This window comes from Microtus oregoni, unplaced genomic scaffold (genome assembly GCF_018167655.1).
Source record: "Microtus oregoni isolate MIOR12 unplaced genomic scaffold, Mior012 000004F_ref0000308, whole genome shotgun sequence".
Lineage (NCBI taxonomy): Eukaryota > Metazoa > Chordata > Mammalia > Rodentia > Cricetidae > Microtus > Microtus oregoni.
Genome location: NW_024543063.1, coordinates 7,517,530 through 7,539,201, shown reverse-complemented (window position 1 = coordinate 7,539,201; position 21,672 = coordinate 7,517,530). Strand labels below are relative to the sequence as shown.

Here is a 21,672-nt window from a genome sequence, read left to right as displayed (position 1 = left end):
GAGGAGATCTAAAGACGGGTAGCTTGTCCAAAGTCTCCTTGAGGGGTCACCTCTCCTGCCAGTGTCTCCGGCAGCCCTGGACTGCACACTCAGTGAGCACATCTGTTCCCTTTCCCTTGACATTGCCCACACTCTGTCCACACTCACCCTAGGGTGGCTCACAGTGGCTCCGAAACTCCTACTGTTCCTGCAAACCTTCCCAGGTACAGTGATTTTTCTGCACACCTTTGCCATATTCTTTTTTTAAGTTTAAATGCTTATTTTATTTATTTTTGTGTCTATGGCTGTTCTGCGTTTTTGTATCTGCACAGCATGTAAGTACAGTGCCCCCCGTGGCCAAAAGAGAATGTCAAACAGATCTCCCTGGTCTGGAGTTAAAGATGCTTGTGAGCTGATGTGTGGCGCTGGGAACTCAGCCTGGGCCCTTTGGAAGAGTAGCCAGTGCTCTTAACTGCTAAGCCCCCTTTACCAGATTCTTGAAGGACTGGCTGTAAAATTAGCTAATAGCCTGGTCTTGGAAGAAAGCCTCCCAAGCAGGCTTTGGAACTTAGCTGAACATGGTCTCATGTCTCGCAGAAGCCACTGAAAGAGATCATTATCAAGCTTGAATCCTTGATAGATTTTATTTCTTTGGCATTTTAAAGCCCTTATGTTAATTTGCTCACCTTTGGAACCACCCGCCTTGTAAATCCCTGTGGAACTTGGTTGTCCTTGAATGTGGAGGTACTTTCCAGCCATGAATGCAAGCCCAGGAAGCAGGTCCTGAACAGGTGACAGCAGAGGTTCCTCTGAGCTGACTGAACTCTTGGCGCTGAGGTGGTGGAGTGTCATTTGAGGGGACTTGCCAAGGAGGTGGGTTAGAAGGGATGTTCTCTTCAGACTCGACAAGGGGAACGTGCGGAGACAGCCTAGGCTGTTCAGTGCTGAGAAACTCCTCTGCTGTTGGTTCATGATTTCCAGTAGGCTTGTCTCCCTTGATCCTCTCAAGGCCAGGTGGTTTGGGCAAAGCGTTCGTTCATGCTGCTCTCTGCATATGAGGTGCTTGAGCCTTCAGGTTGAACAGCAATTAAACCGAAGGTCGGCAGCTTGGAGAGATCCATCCAGACTGAGTCATCAGGACTCAGCGCCATTACCCAGGATCCCTCAAATATCCATGAACTCACATGTTGACAAGCCAAAGAAGGTTCTGGAATGGCCCAGCTCAAGAAAGAAATTACCTGGCAGTAGCAGAATGCAGAGAGGGTGTGCCTGAGCCTCTGGCTCCTGTGGCATGCCAAGCACCTCTCTTCTGCGTGGCTCTGAGCTCTTGGTCTCAGGGGAGCTTGGCTTCTTGCAGAGTGGCCTACATACACGTCACTGTGGAATCCTTGACTCCACCTGGGTGCCAAGTTTCGGTGGATTGTTGAACTTGGCCTAACTCCAGATAACACCTGGAAATTCTTCCAGTGTGGCATACGAGTGGGCTTCAAATTGAGTACCCCGAGGGTTTTTTTGGACACCCACCTCCCTCTGGACAGCCCACGACTGCCATGTGGGCCTCCTCGGTCTTCAGTGATGGTCCTGGAAGCTCCCGGGGGCCAAGGACAGCTGACTGGCAGAACTGTGCTCTGGCTGGGACCTTGGGCTGTAGGTGTCAGAAGACTACTTGATGGATAGGGCAGCATCCCCACTGAGCAGCTGGGTGTGTGGTTGCTGAGAAAGACCTCTCCCCTCTGACCTCACTCTCCCCTCCCCCTTTATCCCACTTCCCAAGTGGTTCTGGGGGTGAAGGCTAGATCTGAACTCAGACCTTAGCCTCTGGCACTGAGTGGCTCCAATGACCTGCCATGCTTAGTTCCTCTAAGACAGAAGTGAGGAGCTCAGCTCTGAGTGGACCCACACCCAGGTGAGACGAACCTCGAGTAAAAAGACATTGCACCCACAGTGGGGTGACAAGATGCCGGAGGCTGCCCCTCTTAAATGTCTGTATCAAGGGGGCGCTAGGCCAGATACCTGTCCTTCTCTAAGCTGGGGTCAGGGTTTGCTTAGCCTTTGAATTGGTTTTATAGGATCCTGGAAAGCATGCTCAAGAGCTGCAGGAATCTCTTCCCTGTTCGTAGTGTGTTGCTCCAGGGACGCCATCAGACACTATGACTCCCTGTTGGTACCTCTAACCAGCTGCTGCTTGCCGGTGACACCCTAGGGACGCTTGCCTCCACCTCCTGCATTCAGCATTTTCTCTTCGTAGGGCCACCTCTGTATCTGGCCACAGATTTTCTTTCTGCTCATCTCTGCCTCGATCCTGAGAGCAGTCATTCTCTCACTGCCCACGTTTCTCGGTCCAGGCGACTTACCAGACCATTCTTCATGTGTGTACATCCATGGACAGACAGTCACTAACCCATCACGGTCCTGGCGGTATGGCACCTCCTCAGAATCACTCTGTTGACCATCTAAAAGTGCTGGCCAGTGTGGTCACAATGTAACCACCGTTTCCCGCCAGCACATTTACGGGCACTCCCGGAGGTGATGCCGCAGGCATTCCCACTCTGTTCAGGATAGCTGCTTGCTCTGCTGACCCCATCTCATCAGGTTTGCCTTGGGATGTCACAGCTCCGCGATTGGTTTATCAGATGCACTCTGTTGAAAGCTGTTAAAAGTATATGGAGTGAGGAGGGTTTACTTGTGCATTCTGCTTACACTGGGTGTTCCAGGATGGTCTGAGTCAAAGAACATTTGAGAATACATTCTGCATCAGCCTGCAACTTCCGGTGTGTGCATTCTTCCCCTTCTTCCCCTTTGTTTGCCTGTTGGAGATTCAGTTATATTATGGTGTGCATGGGCATTTCGTTTCTTTCTATGGCTGAATAGTCTGTTCCTTCTTCCGTGACCATCGGGTCGTTTTTACCTCTTGGCAGTGGTGAATGATGTAGAATAAGTTGTTTCTTTTTATTTCTGAAGCTGACTTCTCACATCCAAGCTCTCCGAGATCCTTAGCCATTAACCCCTGCGACCTCCTTTATCCCTGACCCTAGTCTGTCATGAATCTCCAAGCCCTCAGGCTTGGTCTGCTGGTGAACTCCAGCTGTCGTGTGAACCACGTGGGTCAGTCACCCATCCTTTGCCGCTGTCCCCAGCTACTGTGCGTGTCACAGTAGTGCCCAGCAGCCATCTTTTATGGATCCTCGGGAATGCTAGAACAACCGAGATTGTCCAGGTGTGCCCCCGAGGTGACTCACACAGGAAGCTGGTGAGGAAACAACCTTCTGGACATCCTTTAAGCTGTGACAGCTGAGTCTACCCTGGGAACCTCTCTGCTCCTGCTGTGAGTTCATTTGAAAAGACTTCCCAGGCTGCTGGGCCGCAGGAAGTGGGGGAAGAAGATATCACGGCCGGGCTCCTTTCAACCACACCTGGGGATACCCAGGCTTCTCTGCTGGGGATCCCTGTCTCCTGTATCCCTTCATCATCCCCACCACCCCACCTACATCTTGCACATCGTTCCTTTCCTGTTGGGCCTTGATGATGGCTGTTCTTGTCCTAGTATTGAGTGATGTCCTCCAATGTGGAACTGAGAGCTGCACCTTCAGTCCATCACGAGCCTGGACTCCGCAGCAGGCTAGGCGAGCCTTCTGCCTAAGTGTTGAGACTTCCGAAGTTGACACACGTCTTCTTTCAGGAAGGAAGAGAAAAGGGCGAGTGTGTTATAAGGGTTAAAATGAGCCCATCTCTGACACCAGTCAACATAGGACATCTAGAACCCCCCCCCCCCGACTGGGTCCTCCCATGCCAGGTACCCCACTTGTTTGTAGCTTCCACTGGAATCCCACTGTCTGTCCACTCTGTGCCCCTGGCCATAGAGACGCCTCCAGTTAGAAGCAGCCTTTAGCCTTTGCAGTTGTTGAACGCCAGCCCTCCTGGCTCCACTGCTCATCCTCGCCGCAGCCACCTGTCCTGGCCCTGGTGCTTGGAGGGCTGCTGCATAGAGAAGCTGAATGTGATGCTGATGTTGTGCTCAGAGCATGTGCAAAGTTTATGGTGCCAAGGAAAAAAGGACGCTTAGGGCAGACAGGCGGAGAGCCGCCTGGTCTCCTGCCTGGCCTCCTGCAGGGCAAGTGCCTGTATTCAGTTAATTTAGGGCTGCTTGCTTCCCAACTCTGATCCAACCCCCTGTGAAGAGACAGGCTGACCAGGATGGACATGGGGTTGGAACTCTTGAAGGCAAGCAGGAGAGGGAAGTCCCCAAAGGAAGATGAGGGCTCCCCAGCCAGGGATGAGGAGAAGAGGAAGTGCACTGGGAAGATGGCCTTGCACCTCCAAATGTCCCCTGACCCTCCTCTCCAGTCTCATGAGGCCTGAGGTGGACACTTGGTTCAGAAAGGCAGGAAAGAGGATGTTTGTGAGCCTGGAGGAAGGAGATTTCCAGTTAGACTGCAGGGCTGGGCCATCCAACCGGTGGGAGGGAGGCCTTGCTGCCGCGGGAGCTGGCGAGCTTCCAGCTACCCAGAGGGCCCCAGAGAAGGGTCCAACGGAGCCAGACCGAGGTCTGAGAGGACCACAAGGTCCTAAGCAAAGGACCGAGTTGCAGCTGAGCCACTTTTAAGTGTTGCTCCTTTGGTGGCTGCGTCTCTGCTGGGCCCATTGCCACCCCTGTCGTGTATAGCCCTGTTCCTTAGGCACTTTAAAGCTATAGACAGAGAAGCTTTGAGAAACTGCCCTGTGCCCTCTGGCTCTAGGTCACCCTGGCCCTAGTCCCGGGAACCTCTCCCCTTGTTCCTTTCCATAAGAATTGTAAGAAAACAAGTCAAGATTCCCAGAAGGCCCCAGGCCTGGCTGAGCCCATTGTCCCAGGAAAACCTGTCAGGTAGGTTACCCATCACTTAACCTCTGCTGGGTTCCAGTCGGTGGCAGAGGCTCCCCTGAAAAGCAGGCAGATTCCCACAGAGATCACTTTGTGCCTTGACTCTGAGGAGAGAAGAGAAAGCACGGAATTGCCTGTTCGTTTACCAAGTCCTGCTTGCCACAATCTTTTCACCCAATGAGGTAGGTTCAGTGGATCAGGGACCGCTGGAGGGACCAGCTTGAATTTCTATTCCAGGCCTGGAAGTCAGCTGATTTGCATGAGACTTGTGTTCCCATAGCTGTGAGCACAAGCCTTTACAGCTGACCTTTAGCAGCGCTTGTTTAAACAGAACTGGTTCCTTTAGAAACCACCAATCCCTGGAGCATTTTAAAACCTAAGCACTTTAAGGCCTGTTGCTTGGGGGGAAGAGAGGGGTCAGACGGACCCCTAGAGGGTTGCCTGGCCCTTCAGCCACACAACAGATGGAAAGCTTCTGCAAGCTGCCCTTCCTGTGCAGGGAGCCACCAGGCCAGGCTCCTTGCTCCCTGTTACCGCTCAGCTTGGCTTGCTTCTGTGCCTATGGGATTGGGGGAGTGAGGTCTCAAGTAGTGGGGGTCCTGCGGTGGCTCATCTGTGGATGTATGAGTCTGTAGCATAGGGTGGCCATGGTATTTATGCAGATCAGCACACAGAAGCTCGTGGGGTAGAGAGTCCAGCACACACCCACCTTGCAGCTGTTTGCTTTAGCAGTTAATTGTGGTTGGGGTGCTGTTCAGTTGTAGGGTGCTTGAGCTAGTATGTGCGAGGTGCTAGGTTCCATCTCTAGTTCTGGAAAAAAAAACATTTAGTTTCCTGTTTTATTCCGGTTCTTAAATCCAGTCAGTCTCAGAGTAAATATTCTGGGGGGGGGGGGGGGGGGTAGAATTCTACTGTGCTGAGTTTTATCCTGGTCGTTATTCCCTGAATAATACAACCTAACATTTAAAGGGTACTAGAATGCGTGTATAAGGTGTATGTAAACATCATACCATTTTAGCTAGGGGTCTTGAGTGCCTGCCAAGTCCTGGGACCAGCACCCTAAGATGCCAAGGGAAGATTTAACCATAGCAGAAATGCATTCTCTCATAACCTGATGCCTAGACATTTACATTGGAGATATTGACAGGGTCCCCCTCCCTCTCAGAAATCCTGGGGAACCTCTGTGCCTCTGGCTTCTGGTGGCCGCAAATGATGGCGCTCAGTGGCCTCCAGGGCTTGTGGCTGCATCCCTCCCATTTCTGTCTCCATCCTCACCTTGAGATCCCCGTTCTCTCTCTGCATCGAAACCTCTTTTTTTCTTAAAGGGATGCCAGTGAGTGGGAGGGCCCATCAGAATGAACTTGACTGAATTTGACCAAGACATGTTTCCAAGTAGGCTCACGTGCACAGCCCACAGAGTGAGGACTCGGACCTATGGGTGAGGAGGCACAGGACAGCTCCTAAGTGTGGCTTTGCTCTTTGATGTCATCTGTACTGTGGCTTCTGCCAGGCAGAGAGAAGTCCCGGGCTTTGCTTTTCTCTCTGCTGTGTCTGGTAGATGCCCGGTCCAGCTGCTGTGACTTCAGTGAGCCTCCACTTTCGACAGTCTCCTGAGACATCTTTAGAGCCTGTCCCACACCGGAGCTAATTAGCTGGGCACACAAGCACTCCTGATCTGAGGAGGTGTTAGGATCACCCACAGCCGCTAGACTTCCATGTGCTGTTTGCTGGGGGGTTGGTGCTAAGTCCCAGGTGTTATGGTGGGTGCTGGAGCCCGAAGAGCCCACAGCTCCTGCTGTGGTCAGAGAGCCATGAAGCAAAATCAGCAGATCCAATGAGGTCTTTTTACAGTAAAGCACATGGCACGGGGGCAGGCGGCTGCAACCTCAGTATCAGCGCAGAGCAGCGCGAAAGATATTCCATGAACCCTGGCAGTTTCCTCTCTGCTGCAGGGAGAGTGTCACTGGATGGGATGCTGACCGCTACTCAGAGCACCCTGGGGGACAGCTGACCCAGAGAAGATGTGGATTGCCCTGGACCTTCTTGGACAGGTTCCCGGGGTTCCTCTTGGATTCAGCAGTGGTCAGTGATAGACAGGCATGCTGGGCAGGCTCTGCATGTACCCTGGAGAACACTGGGGATAACTAGCTGGTCCCCAAAGTGCTTTGTGTGGGATCAGAGCCACCTGCTACTTCCTTCTCATGCGCGCGTTCTCTCATGCACTCATGTCTACCAGAAGAAAGCCTTGGAGAGTGCTCACCTCAGTGTGTGAGAGAAGACCGTATCTCTGAGCATGGCGAGGGAGGATCTGTGAGTCCCCAGGCCCTGCTCTTGCCAACCCCCTCTCCCCACCTGGCTCGTATGAATGTGTTCACACTGAAGCCGACTCCAAATCCCACAGTTCTTTTGTTTGCCATGCCTACCTCCCCGGCTAAGTACCCTACCATAGTCTGACGGAGACCCTAGTGGTGGTTTAATATTCTACTGACAGGGAAGAAGCCAGGGACTGTGCAAGAAGACAGTGCTGGCCTTGGAACAGAGTGGACCCTGCTGGGTCTGGGCAATGATGCTGGGGGCCGGGGTGAGTGTCTTAGAGTGGTGATGACATAGTCTGCTTGTCATACAGGCTTCAGAGACAAGCAGCCTGTTAAGAGACAAGAGGTGCATGTTTGTAGCCAGTCTCCAATGCTCTGGTCACCCAGGATGTCTGATTCTTGAATGAGAGTGGGATTCAGTTTGTACCAGAAAACATATGTCAAGAGCCTGAATGTCCACTGGCTAGGACATGACTAGCCAGTAAAGGAAGAGATGAGATTTTCCTTGTTCTGTGCCATTGGTTCCTTTTGTGAGTCTGCCTGTGCCTGCTCTAGTGCAGTAACTATGTGGGTGTCCCTTTGCGTGGCTTTGTTAGTCACTGCCTGTCTTACTACAGCTGGCTGGGCATAACAGGACTTTTGTAGAGAGAACATTATCTAGCTATGCCTGCAGGACTTTGGGGGCCTCATTCTCTGGTCCTGTTACTCCAGCCTATTTTCTAGTAGAGTGATGTGTTCCTAAGGAATCCCGGCATGCAGGCGGCTTCTTTCCCTAGCCCTCCTCGGAGGCCCCGTTATGTGCTTATCATCAAATGCCTCTCTCTGACTCTGGAGGTAGCACAGCAAGATAGTTTAAATCCCACTCCAGACCTAGAAGTGGAATTACTGGCTCCCTTCCAGTGTCATCCTCAAGAATTTGTGCCAAGCAGGACCAGGCAGTGGCTCGTGGTTTTGGAAAATTCACTCAGAAAGTATGGGCAAGGAGTTTTACCCTCCATGTAGAGGTATGTGTCTAGAAGACGCCGTTGAATGAATTGTGACAGATGGAGAGAGGTTTGCTGGGGAGCAGGGCCACCCAGGGTCCCAGAAATGGACTGTAGTTGTGCAGACAAATTACAGTTTTAGCCTCTGAGCAGGCTGTGCTGGCTCGCTGGGCTGCAGAGAGTATAGCCAGGCACAGCCATGTGTTGCTTAGGGAAGAAGGTGGTTCTCCAAAGTGTGACATCCTGTGCGAATGTTGTGGAGTGTGTGCCCATATGTTAGGCCATCTATGGATGGGTAATATATTCTTTTTTTTTCTTTTTTTTTAAAATTTATTTTTATGTGTGAGTGCTCTGTCTGCCTGTATACCTGCATACCAGAAGAATGCATCGGATCCCATTACAGATGGTGGGAGGGGGGGGCACCACGTGGTGGCTATCAATTGAACCTAGGACCTCTTGAAGACCTCTGGAAGTCCGTGCTCTTAACCACTGAGCCATCTCGCCAGCCCTTATGAGATCACCTTCACATGTACAATTCTTCATTGACCCCACAATGTTGCATGACGTGTGACCGTAGCCCATGATGGCTTTGAACCCGGATAAGAATGTTCTCTGAATCCCAGAGACCTCAGAAGCTCAAAGCCCAGTGCCAGCATAGTTGGTTGCCTGGCAGCTGTGGAAGGGAGCCCTCTCACGTCTCCAGCTCGGTGTCTTGGCATCATGGGCATACAGACGGAGGTTTCCTGACCCGGCGGGATGTTTTCTCTTCCTCATTGTCTATGTCCATGCCTGTCTCTTTTTAATAAACAAGGGCTGCCCATCATACTGGATTAGGGCCACCCTAATGACATCGTTACTGGGTCATCACAAGGAAGGTCGTGCAGTTATGTAGTAACAGTGTGCAGTTGCTGGCCTCTCCACATAGTCTCTGGAGTTTAGGTTTTGGCCAGAGCTGCTGTACACACCATCATGCTACGTTCCTGTTAAATCTGAGGCTGGCGGCCAGTTCTTACACTTCTCAAGCCACTGAGGAGAGGGCGGGCACACGGAGTATCTTTAAACCCTCAGTGCACTCAGCCCGCCCTGGCAGAAAGGCCAAAGGAGGTCACACTCAGAAAGTGACTAATGCCCTAGGAAGTTGGTCTGCCTCTTTAATGAAGTACCCAGAAACCCTAGTCAGTTCCATCCCTTGTGTTCAAACCACGGTGGGGTGAGGCCCTTGGGAGGTCCAGGACCCTCTAAAGCAGTCTGCAGCACCTGGGGGTACCCTGTAAAGCTGTCTACAGCACCTGGGGTACCCTGTAAAGCAGTCTAGCACCTGGGGTACTCTGTAAAGCAGTCTGCAGCACTGGGGGTACCCTCTAAAGCAGTCTAGCACCTGGGGGGTACCCTCTAAAGCAGTCTGCAGCACCCGGTTGTGGAAGAAAGCAGAAGGCCCATCCATAAGCTTTGTTATACATAGCACAGCCTCTGCCTTCTACAGAGATTCACTGTCCTGGCCCAAGCTTAACACCAGGCTGTGTTTTCAGGCATTGTACCCTGTCTTCTCTGGTTCCACACATGGTTCATATAAGACCATGGGGCACTGGGGTCTGCCTGTCTCTCTGGCATGGACTTGGCCAGAGTACATAGTAAATGATACATCCTGGGGTCCTCTTCTGGGTACTTGGGGATGCAAGGATGGTTTGAAGTTCATCTTAAGCTGTGGAACTTCCCATGAGCCTCTTTGAGTCCCTGGGCCAAAGCAGCCCTCCTGAATGGCGCTGCAAGGAGAGGCTGTGCCCAGGGCACCTTACTGTGTCATTTAGGCACAGCTCAGGGCTGTGGGAGATGCAGGACTTCTCACACTGGCACGCATCAGTCATAGTCATATGGAGGATACTTGTCAGGCATGGAGTTTACTTTTGCGACATTGGTGTCATCGCAAGAGGTGAGGGGAGACAGTTGTGGCACCCAGAAGGTGGTGAGGAAAGATGATCCCAGGTCTCCTGGGATGCTGAGAATAGCCCCTGGCACCGAATCCCCAAACGTGTGGGTAGTTTCAAGGCAGGGCAGCCTGGACCCTAGAGGTTGCAGTGCTGGGAGGACGCAGGGAAGGAAGAGTGTACATACGTGGCATGTTTGAGAATCAGAAATAAGATGTGCCCTGTGTGTTGCTTTGTGTCTTAGAAGGCAAGGGTGTCCCATGAGGATAAGACAGTTTTCGTGCTTAGAGTGGGAGCAGCTTGTTCTCACCCAAGGCTTCAGGTGTGCTGCAGACAGCATGGGGCCAAGGCTAGCCTGTCCCCAGCCCCCCCCCCCCATCAGCCATTTCCACTTCAGCATGACCACCAAAAGCCCTTGGGATTCTGGGGAGGGGCACATACAGGGCCATAGATTTGGGGGACACAGAGAAAATGACAAATACTTGAATCACCTGCATCCCACCTCTGTGGTCTTTCCTGTCTTCCTTTGGGTAAACCAATTTCTTTCTATCCCATACACAAGAAGGAAAGACAGACCATCTGAGACTATTAAGATAGCCGAAATCTAAATTCTTAGCTTGTCTTGTGTGGGAAAGTGGGAGAGAGAACTCAGGCTCATGGGCCCCGGGGCCATTTGCATCAAGTTGTGTAGGTGCTTTGGGTAGGCATGGGAGTGGATAAAGGATGACTGTGTTCTGCAAGAATCCATGGGGGCTTTCATGGACACCGAGTGAGGGAGGGGAATGCGGAGTTGACAGCATACAGTTCCAGGCCCTCCCGATTTTGTGGATAAGCTATAACCTCCCACGGTTCTTCTCTTGCCTGGTGGGTACACTTCCTGAGCCTGTTGCTCTTGCTGGCAGGATTTTCCTCCTCCAGCCGCTCTTAGTCTTGGCAAGGAAAAGATATTGAGGTTTGTGAGCCACGCTTTTAATGGGAGTGTCTCAGGTACCTTTTAAGTCTCTGCCACAGTACCGCGGGGCTGCTGAGGCAGTGGAGTTCCCAGGTTGGGGGGTAGAGTTCAGGTCGGGGAACCTGGGAGGGTGCGGGACTGTGCCGCTCCCCGCCCTCACCTTCTTTAGCTTCTTCTCTTGAGTACCTGTCAGCACTGTCTGGTGGGCAGAGGCTTCAGGAACAGGGTTTTCTCCAAGCACTCTGAGGAAGCAAGGAAACAGGCCAGACCTGAAGAAGGTGCTTGAAAGAAAGACAGGAGCTAGAAAGAAAATTCCAATGTAGAGTGAAGGCTGCTGCCTTGGCGAGGGATCTTCCTAGAGAGACATTGAATTGAGGTTCAAACAGAGAAACAGAGGCAGGTGAGGTTGTGTGGGGCAGAGCTTGCCTGCCAGAGGGAACTGCCAGTTCAGTTCATAGTTCCCTGGCAGAAATAAGACAAACCGCACTAAGGAGAGCACTGGGTTTTGGGCTGGGGTGGGAAAGGGATAGCGGTCTCCTTTAGAGAGGCAAGAGTTCATTAAAAGCATAGCAAGGTGCCCCTGTGCTCACAGGAGAGTGGTTTGGAAGTGAGTTCCTGGGCTGACTGAGCAGATAACTGGTCCCCGCAATGAGCCCAGGTAGAGTCCCAGGGACCCATAGAAACACAGGAAGATGAAGGGTCCAGCCTGGCCAGGGCTGTATCTGAGACCCCAGACAGGGAGGAAAGCTGGGGAATTGTTGGAGCACGTGGCGCAGCTGGCAGGCAGGGCAGAACTTGCTGTCTCCACTCCCAGTCCTACCATTGCCACCTCTTCAGGAAGAGGTCGGTCCCCTAAGTGTGCCAGGAATCACATCCTCCATTCCGGGTGTGTTCTGGGTGAGCCGTCTGAGGTCTGAGTCCCGGGCTGTATTCCCTCTCTTTAGGGAGGAAGGGAGGGAGGAAGGGGCTGCACTGATTCCAAAGTTTTTGTTCTTTCTTTCTTCCTTCCTTCCTTCCCTCCCTCCCTCCCTCCCTCCCTCCCTCCTTCCTTCCTTCCTTCCTTCCTTCCTTTTTTCCCCCTGAGACAGGGTTTCTTTGTAAAACAGTCCTGACTGTCTTGGAACTCTCTCTGTTGAGGCTGGCCTTGAACTCACAGAGATGCCCCTGCCTCTGCCTCCCAAGCACAAAGGCATGCACCACCACTGCCCAGCCGATTCTAAAGATTTATTGTTTAAAAGGTCGGCCCTGCTTCCACCTCCAGTCATAGGGTGCTCAGCAATACACTACTCGTGGGGGTCAGAAGACATGGCGCAGGAGTTGGTCCTGTCCTTCACCCAGGATCAACCTTAGGTTGTACACCGAGACATTTCCCTAGCCTAAGAGGAGTTTCAAGGTTTTGGGTTTTGCCATAGTTTTAATATGTAAGTATGTGATTGTGTGTGTATATGTACACCGTGTGTGTGTGTGGTGTTCATGGAGGCCAGAGTGGGCAACACATCCTTTAAAACTAGAGTCACAGATGATTGTGATCTGCCCTGTGGGTGCTGGGGCCCACACCCATGTCCTCTGGAAGAGCAGTAAGCATTCTTCACCTCTATGTCATTTCTGCAGCCCCCAAGAGTAGAATTTTTAAAAGAAAGAATGGCGTCTTGCAATTCCTGCTTAGAAACGCACACCATGATAGCTGTACATGCATCTATTTTGTCTGTTTGGTTTGGGTTTTGAGACAGGGTGATTAGAACTCACTGTGTTGTCCAGGCTGGTATCAAACTTGCCCAAGTTAACACTTCCTTACATTACAGCTTCAAATGTAATACTTTAAATCAGTTATTGACTAGACTAGGAGAAAGCCAGCTAGGGTGAATCTGTGTGCCAGTGGGGAGGCTGATTTGCCATGGATGAGGATGTCAAGGAAGGATGGCCATGCAGGACAGACTGGCAGGCCAGGTACCAAGACAGGTTTGTGCACATTGTTACCGTTCATCGGTTTCTCTAAGGCAGGGCTTCAGTTATTGAATTTGTAGTGTGTAGACACAGAAGCCACTGGCTTTCCAGAAATACTGCCCTGAAAATATAGGAGAAAAAACTGTGCTCAGTGGGAGTAAACACTTCAAAATACAGTTTAAACTGTTCCTGAGATGTGTTCTGGACAGAAAGTGAGCTGGCTCTCTGAGACAGGTCTCATGTAGTCCAGGCTGACCCCAGACCTGCTGTTTAGGCAAGACTGGCCTTGATTTTCAGATCCTTGAGCACTCTCAGCCAAGGGTACATTTGGTACATTTAATAATTTATTAAATTATTCTAAAGTTTGTCAAGGAAAAATCGGTTAAAATAAAAAGAAACGTACATATGATTTTTACAGGAGGGTGGCCCTTGGAAATTCTGTCACAATTCCATAAGAGGATATTATCACAAAAACTGGCAGTCTGCTCCAGTGCAGACCCTCATGTCTGCATGCATTAAAGCGTGTGACAGTGACATTGAATTAGTCAGTAAGGGACATGTTGTTCAGGAACACCATGTAGAAGTAATTACTCAGTTCTTTGCTAATTAATTTTGTGACATTCCTCGCCGAGAAGCAAAATAAATTCTTTGTACATTAATGTCAGTACACAAACCAATTTTTTAAGTAAAAGGAAATAGATGGAAGTGCTCATCAAATTTTCCATTAAGAGGGGCCGTGCTGTGCATCCAGGGAAAGCCAGGCAGGACAGATTGATACGTTTGCATAATTCAGACTTCAAGCCAGCCAGTGGGTGAAGCTCAAGCAGTAGGGAGGTAAATGGGCCAGAGAGACAGCTCACAGGCTAAGAGCACTGGCTGCTCTCGCAGAGGACCTGGGTTCAGTTCCCAGGGCCCAGTGGCAATTTAGCATCATTTGGGAATCTGACACCCTCTTCTGGACTCCTCAGGTACTACATGGTGTGTATATACATACATACATACATACATACATACATACATACATACAATACATGCAGGTAAACACATATAAATAAATCTTTGGAAGGAAGGAAGAAAGGCACATGATGGTGTGTTCTGAGACACATACCACAAAGCCATCTTGTCACCGTTCAGACAGAAACCTGATGCTACAGTGTCACCAAATGCCACTACCACAGGTCATGATCTGAGTTCTGGGTGGTGGTGAAGGAAAGTGACTCAAGCTTGGATATTCTGATCCTACTTGGTAGGTTAGAGCCTTTCTTCAATGCTGCAGAAGGGTGGGAAATGAACTCCCGCTGCTGCTGAGAGGTTTTAAATGTCTAGAACCTTCCAGCAAAGCATTTGGTAAGTCTTCATTTTTCTCATCTAGGAAACTGTCCTGAGAAAATAATTTAAAAACCGGGTGTGGCGGCACACAACTGTCATCCCAGCAATTGGGAAGTAGAGGCGGGAGAACTACTGTGTGTTTAAGGATAGCCTGGACTACAGAATGAGATCCTGCACCCCTACACACACGCGCGCAGGAAAAAAAAAATAATTCAAAATGCAGTAAAATTAGGTATCAGGGTCACTTCAAGAATTGGAAGCGGGTATAAGGCTTCAGGCCATGGGAGTCAGGCCCCTGCAGACCTGAAGATGAGGCTGTTGGCTTGGTCAGCCTGGCTCACTTCTGAGACCTTGTCAGTCTGGGCCTTAACGTTGCCCTCTTTACTCAGGGAGCCCCATCATCTAAGTAGTGGAGTTGCAAGCAACAGGGAGTGTAAACAAAACGTCATACTGACCCACCCTGGGTCACAGTGCCAGAACTGGGTACCTCGGGTTCCACCCCCCCACCCCCCACCCTCTGGGGTCCGTTCCCTTCACAGGTGTCATGAGAGAGTTTGAAGTGTTCAGAACCCACTCACTAGTCAGACAACCTGCCTCCGTGCTGGGAAAGTGGCTTTGCCAAGTTCCAGAGGACCTGTAGAAGCCTAGGCTGGAGATAGGGACCGGGAATGGGACTTAATAAAATACATCTTTAAACAATCAAAAATAAGAAAACAAAGACATTTAACATTATTAAAGGAGAATGTCCCTTGTACCAAAGGTCAACATTTCCCTTTTCTGCCAGATGTACACCTCTGAAAATGAAGTAGATTAGGATCTTACCATTAAATTTACTGGTTATTTCCGTGTTACATTGTATTGATTTTTAGTTCTTTGATCAATTCTAAGGAGCTGCATATTAATGGTACTCTTAAAGAGATACGCTGTCCCCTCCCCTCCCCCTTCCCCCACTCATGCTGGGTGCTTAAGGACTCCCATTTCCACAGCATCTGGAACACTTTAGCTCTATCCTTAATTTCCTGAGGGCAAATAGATTGAGGAGCCATAGAATGCTGGGGGGACAAGAGCTCTGCGTTTCTCCGTTTTCCCAAATAAGCCTTTGCAAAGCCCCGGTTTCTAATTGGTTCATTGCTCTAGCTGGTCAGGGATTGATTCATGGGCACTTGTTCCCCAGGGGGAAAAATCTGCTTCCATCCCAGGAATCGTATCACTTGCTCCCTACGCTAAACGGTCCTTCTTTTTCTTTCTTTCTGAGCCAGGGTCTCACTGTATCCCAGGCTGACCTCTGCATGTGAGGTGATTCTCCTGCCTCAGCCTCCCTGATGCTGTGAATACAGGCATGTATCACACAGACCTAACTCAATGTTAGCCACTTAGTAAAGCTGGTAGGTGACATGTTGGCGGAGTCCTTCTGGCCGGAGGCAGACACTAGTTTAGTAATAACTGAGGCTAAGGAGGGAGCCCTAGGGCGTCCTGTCCTCACCGTGCCTGAGCAGCACCTCCGTGTGCGTGCAGTTTAGCATCAGGCAGTGTAGTGCATGTTGGTTTTTTTTCTCATGCTCCATTTGGAGGGCACAACTCTGCCCTCTACCCTGGCTTTTTGCAGAGACAACTGTTGTGGACTGCCATGGATCTCCTTGGGGTGTGGTGACTTCTGCTTTGTGCCCCTGGAATTAAATGTGTGTCCTGAACTTGAGTCTCGAACATGGCGCATGTGGACTGCCCTTGGGGACACGCAGGAGATTCAGGACTGCGTAAGGTCGCTGCCTCCCCGTTAGCTTCAGAGACATCCTTTCCAATATGGCCAAGCCTGGGCTCCCTCACTTGTGAGGTGGGCAGACTGGTCATCCCTGAGCTTCTCAGGGTACTACCTAAGACCATCCTGAGAATCCCGTAAGGAGGGGATAGTAGAAAAGATGTTTTTAATCTGCCTGGGTAGACTTAGAAAGCATACTTAGAACAAAGCCAGCTGTCGGTGGGGGGAGGGTTTGTTGTTTTTTTTTTTTTTTTAAGAATTTTAACATTTTTATTTATGTTCATGTGTGTGGTCTGTGAGAGAATGCCACATGTGTAATTCTCCTGAGGCCTCAAGAAGGTGTTACAGGCGGAAGCTGGCATTACAGGTTCTTATAGGCCATCCAGCTGAGATGCTGTGAACCAAACCTGGGCCCTCTGCAAGAGCAGCGAGCCCTCTTAACCACTGAGCCTTAACCCAAGTGGACTGATGTATTTAAGAAGTGCTATTAAATTACACATATGTGATGGTCTGATTTTTGTTTTTTGAGACAGGGTCTCACTATGTAGCTGTGGTCAGCCTTGAACTTGGAATTCTGCCTCAGCCTCCCAATGTCTTGGATTGTAAGCACAAGTCGCTTCATCTAGCTATTTTGGTTGTTTGGTTGGCTTTTTGCTTGTTTTCCAATATGGAAGTCTGTGACTAGTGTTGGAAATCATGCATCCTACTGGCTTGCAGACTTGAGTAACATGTCAGATGGAGTCTGAACTCAAGTTAGATGAATGAACATCCCTCAATGCTGTAACCACACTTCAGAGATAATTGTGCCTTTTCTTCCTGGCCACTGAATGGAGACCAGAACTTGGAAGTGTATGCAGTCTGGGCCGGTCACAAGACCCTCCTCATCCCCCATCTGCTGGTAGCTACACCACACGCTGGCTTGCTCACCCGCATGGCACAGCGGAACAGACCACAGACTTGGTTCTGATGAGTGACTCTGAGGTTCTAGGCGACAGGCATTGCCACGCTCTTATTGGCTGGCCTCCAAACTCTGAGGTTTTCAGCAGCGTGGGGCATAAGGGGGTGCTTTGTCCACTGTGGCACAATCAGCGTGGCACTCTTGATCCCCACCACAATCCTATGCTCCCGACTCAATTTTCTGTATTTTTGTCACTGATCCAGCTCATTCTTGCCTGTTTGGTCTCCATCGCTGCAAGTGAGCCAGGCTTCCCAACTGTCACTGGCCCATGGGCTCCCCTTCAAGTCTCTGGTGAATCCTTCAGCATTGGTCCTTCGTTGTGGAATAGTGTTTTAAGGTGTGTTGCGTTTGTTTATGCTGTGGAACATTTGTTTTAATAGTACAAAGGTATGCTGCATTCTTTCATGTTGCATTTGTTTAACTCTGTGAAGCTGTGTTGCTTTGCCTGTCTAAAAGACCCGAGGGTCTAATAAAGAGCTGAATGGCCAATAGCGAGGCAGGAGAAAGGATAGGGGGGGCTAGCAGGCAGAGAGAATAAATAGAAGGAGAACTCTGGAAAGAAAAGGAGGACTCCATGGGCCAGCTATACAACCAGCAACCAAGGAAGAAAGAAAGAAATTAAAGAATAGAGAAAGGTAGAAGCCCAGAGGCAAAGGTAGATGGAATTATTTAAATTAAACAGGCATTTGTAGGTAAGAATGAGCCTCCATGTATTTTTTTGAGAGATGGGTGGTGGGCCCCCCAACGAGCCAAAAGAGTAAGAGAAAAAGAGTAAAAACAGCCAACTGCAGTCCTTGAGTGTGGGCAAGTTACTGCCCTGCTCCCAAGGGACACAGTTCTTCTCCTCTGTGTCTTAGGACCCTTTTTTTTTTCTAGAAGCTGATGCTGAGTGGTCTGCTATGGTGACTTTATGTCATGGCCACGAGAAGGACGTCCCTTCTTTAGATCGTGAGACAGAACCAGCTAGGCACACGTGCCTTGCTCTTTCGTTCTGTCCCCGCTCCCTCCGTGGCGGAGCACAATCTTCCTGTAGCTGCAGAGCGCTACTGCCTACCATGCTGACTCTCGTATGCCTGAAACACAACACACAGGCGCTGGCACAGGAGTCGGGTCCTCAGATCCCCCCTCTGGAAGCCACAGGGCAACACTTTGCTTTATCTACAGGTGGCAAGTGGGAACAGACGCCTGTCTGCCAAGCTGTGGGCAGGGTTTCCATACTCCCGGGCAGAGTTGAGCCCCTCAGGAGGAAACTTTGGAGCATGTTCTCCTCACCTGCTTCTCTAGGAAGCACTTTCTTGGAGCTGTGCTGTCTCCACTTGGGACAGTGCCTACACCAGTCTGGTCGAGGCTTGGAGGCAAATTCCCATGGCTTTGCCTTCCTTGTAAGACCAGATACTAGGGTACTAAGGCAATGGTAGTCTTTTAGTCTCAGGGTGACTCCTAGGAAACCAAGTGACTTCCCAGTACAACTATTTCTTGGGGAACCAGAAGATGGAAGTCACAGGGACAAACCAAAACTCAAACCTGGGAAAAGTCTGATGAAATCAGCCCAGTACTCCACAGACTGCAGGTGGTTGTCAAAGGTGGGTCACCTTAATCCAACCGGAATCTGTGAGGGAGGTGCCTAACATTCATGCCCTGGTTTCCTCCCGCCTTGGCTGGCTCCCCGCCCGCTACTCCTGGTTTCTGCCCAAGTCACACACAGTCCTGTGAGTTCAGGACACTCCCCATCTTGGTGCCTTTTCTGGATTGGGTTGTTTCATTGTTCCTGGAGCCAGGGTGTTGGCAGAAAGAGCACCACATGCAAATCCCGTGACTGGGAGGTGCAGGGAAGCAAGCTGGCAGCAGCAGGAAGGGCACGGAGCGCCCGAGGCTGCCAGCAGGATCTGTCAGCGGTTCTGTCTGTGCAGAGTACGTGCCAACCTCCCAGCTCCTGGGGTCTTGTCTCTAAACAAGTCAGCCTTGGCACACAGGAAAGAAAACCTCAGTAGTTAGGAGTGAGCCTCACAGAGGGTGCCTCCTTACCCAAGCAGTGCCTGGAAGGTTGGGGTGGAGTCATTGCCTACCCTTCCCGGTGTCCTGAGACTGACCTAGAGGGTAAGCAGCCATTGGCTGCCCTGGAGAAGGATGCCAGGAGCCTGAGAAATGGAGGCATCTTTCTTTGGAGAAATGCAGGTGTCTTTTTCGCTTAGCCTGGTTGTCTGACTACTTTCCGAGGTGCCCACCCAGCCAGGCTGTCAGTGTTTAGGGGGAAAGTCACCCCAAGTTCAACATGCTGTGTGTCATCAAATCACACAGGACCAGCTAAACAGTCAGAGGACCCCCCATATCCCTCAATGACACACACACACACACCCCTGCATTGTCAGCCTCTTGGCTCTATAAAGGTCATTCGGGATACCCACCACATACCTCTGCCCCATCCTCTTGGGAATTCCCTACGGCAGGAACAGAAAGAGACCAAGTAAGTCTGTGTTCCATGGGCACCTTGCTAAGGGAGACTGGGACTTTAGTGGTGATGAGAAAAGGACAGGAGAAGTGTGGGGTGAAGTCATTCCTCTTGCTGTGGATCAGGCGTTATACCTGGGTGGGTGGGTGGATGAATGGACAGACAGACAGGTGGATGAATGGATGGACAGATGGATAGATAGATGGTTGAATGGATGGGGGATAAGCTAGTGGATGCCTGGGGAGAACCTTCCAGGCCTCCAAACAGCACACGCTGGCATGCTGGATCCTGTTGTGGGAAGGGAACTTGAGCGAGACCGTGGAGGCAGGTGGGAGCAGGGCAGGTAGTGTGGTGCCTGGAGGTGGTGTCAGCACTCCTGAGAACACAGAAGGGAGGGCGGAGAGCCTCCCACTGCTGGTTGAGGTGTGGGCTACAGGATGCAGGCAGCCTGGCGGGAAGGAGCCAATTTCTGTAATTGAGCTGAGCCGAGGTGGTGTGCCCGTGCTGAGACAGATCAGGTGGAGGTTACTCCCTGACAATGCAGGGGTGTGTGTGTGTGTGTGTGTGTGTGTGTGTGTGTGTGTGTCATTGAGGGATATGGGGGGTCCTCTGACTGTTTAGCTGGTCGGGTGTAGCTGCCAGTGGGAGGTAAGAGCTGGGGAAGGTGTGAGGCCACCTTTGGGTTGAATTTAGACCCAGGAAACCCTAGACACCTATGTGGTCCTGTACCCAAGATAGGGTGTTGAATGGGAGCCTAGCCACGTCCACCTGAGCCTTGAAGGGCCCAGAGTGTAAATAAACAGTTTGAAAATGGTAATAGCTGGGGGCAGGAGGAGAGGCCTGAGGACATTGGTTAACTGGGTTGATCTGATGAGAGCTAGTACCCATGAGTCACCTAGAAATTGCAGATTCCTGGGGAAGTGGGTGGAGCCAAGAGGGAGGGCATACAGAGAAGCCTGGCTTCTCGAAAGCCCAGATAAGCCGTCATGGTTTTCATTTGGTCCTGGAATGAAAAATGAAAGAGCAACTTCTAGGCAGGCCTGAGAAACAGCAGGTCCCAATGTAGTCGGGATGGGTGTGCAGTAGAAGGAGGCAGGCCACAAGCCTGGCGGTGAAGGTGAGACAAACCCAAGAGGGTTTAGCATGCCGGGCTGGGAAAGCTGACTTGGCCTCCTTCGAGACCAGAAATAACTCCCAGAGGTTGGAGGGAATGAGATGGCGTGACTTTAGAGAAAACGAGACGCCCTCAAGGACAGATGGTGAAGAATCGGTAAAGCCCACAGCACTGGATGTAAGGCTAAGGAAACAGTGGCCAGCCTTGAGGCTGTCACAAGGACTCCTGAGAGCTGTTGCTTCTGCAAGGTGAGTGAGAGACGGAGGGTGGGTACTCATGCCTTGTCAGCACGAGGAGGGTCAGGCCAGGACAGTGAGAAGCCCAGGTAGGGGGAAATGAGTGCATTCACCCGTAGCGATGGGAGCAAGGACCCATCTTCTGGGCAATGGGTACAGGGTGCAGGGTAACTCTGGGCGCTTGCAGCTACCATTCTCTCCATGTGCCTGGCACAGAGCCATAGAGTTGGTAAAAAGAAGGGCTTCACATTCCACCTGCCTGGACTGTCCCTCGAGGAAGGAGGAGAAACCCGTCCAGGCAAGTCCAGAGGGGCCAACTGCCCTCTCGCTTAGCTCGAAGAAAATGTCCTCAAAGGACCACTCAGTGTGGTATTGACAATGCCAGGATCTGATTCAAGGATGGGCTATCACTGGAGGGGGAAAAACTGACCTTCTTAGGATTTTTTTTTTTACCATAGCACAAAGGTCCCCTGCTCTGTGGAAAGGGTGGGGGCTGTGTGTGAGTGAGCCCACTGGTGCCCAGTTTGAATACAAGGCATGTCTGAGTACCGGTGTTCACACTTCTGAGCTTGGCTTCTCCATCTGATGGGGCACCCATAGATGGTGACTTACCTGTCTCTTGAATGTCGCCTCTGAGGGTGTCATTGTTTTCTATATCGTGCTGGTCTCTGTGTAACTGCGGCCGTCCCTTTTGTCTCTCTCCTGGGCTCAGGGCACTAGTGTGTCCCCTCCGTTAGAGACAACCATGATTCGTCTTCTTAGAACACTGTGCCCACTCCTGAGGCCTGGATCTGATGGTCATGAGAGAGTCCCAGACCACTTTTCTGTATCGATCGCTTGTGTTTTCCACTGACCTCTGTGTCCTTCGTGG

The 21,672-nt window shown here is 50.9% G+C and overlaps 1 protein-coding gene across 3 annotated transcripts in view; it reads left to right on the top strand.

Annotated features, from left to right (window-relative positions):
• The window catches only part of Sh3bp4 (SH3 domain binding protein 4), an 82,889-nt gene that overhangs the window by 39,089 nt on the left and 22,128 nt on the right, over positions 1 to 21,672 (top strand). The window contains exon 1 of one of the 3 annotated variants that reach the window (XM_041649899.1): positions 19,075 to 19,099. The exons of 1 other annotated variant lie outside the window; for it this stretch is intronic. The gene's annotated coding sequence lies outside the window, so the exon portion shown is untranslated. Of the gene's footprint in view, positions 1 to 19,074; positions 19,100 to 20,467; positions 20,814 to 21,672 lie in introns of those variants that run through there. One more of the 3 variants, XM_041649898.1, reaches the window with a different exon arrangement.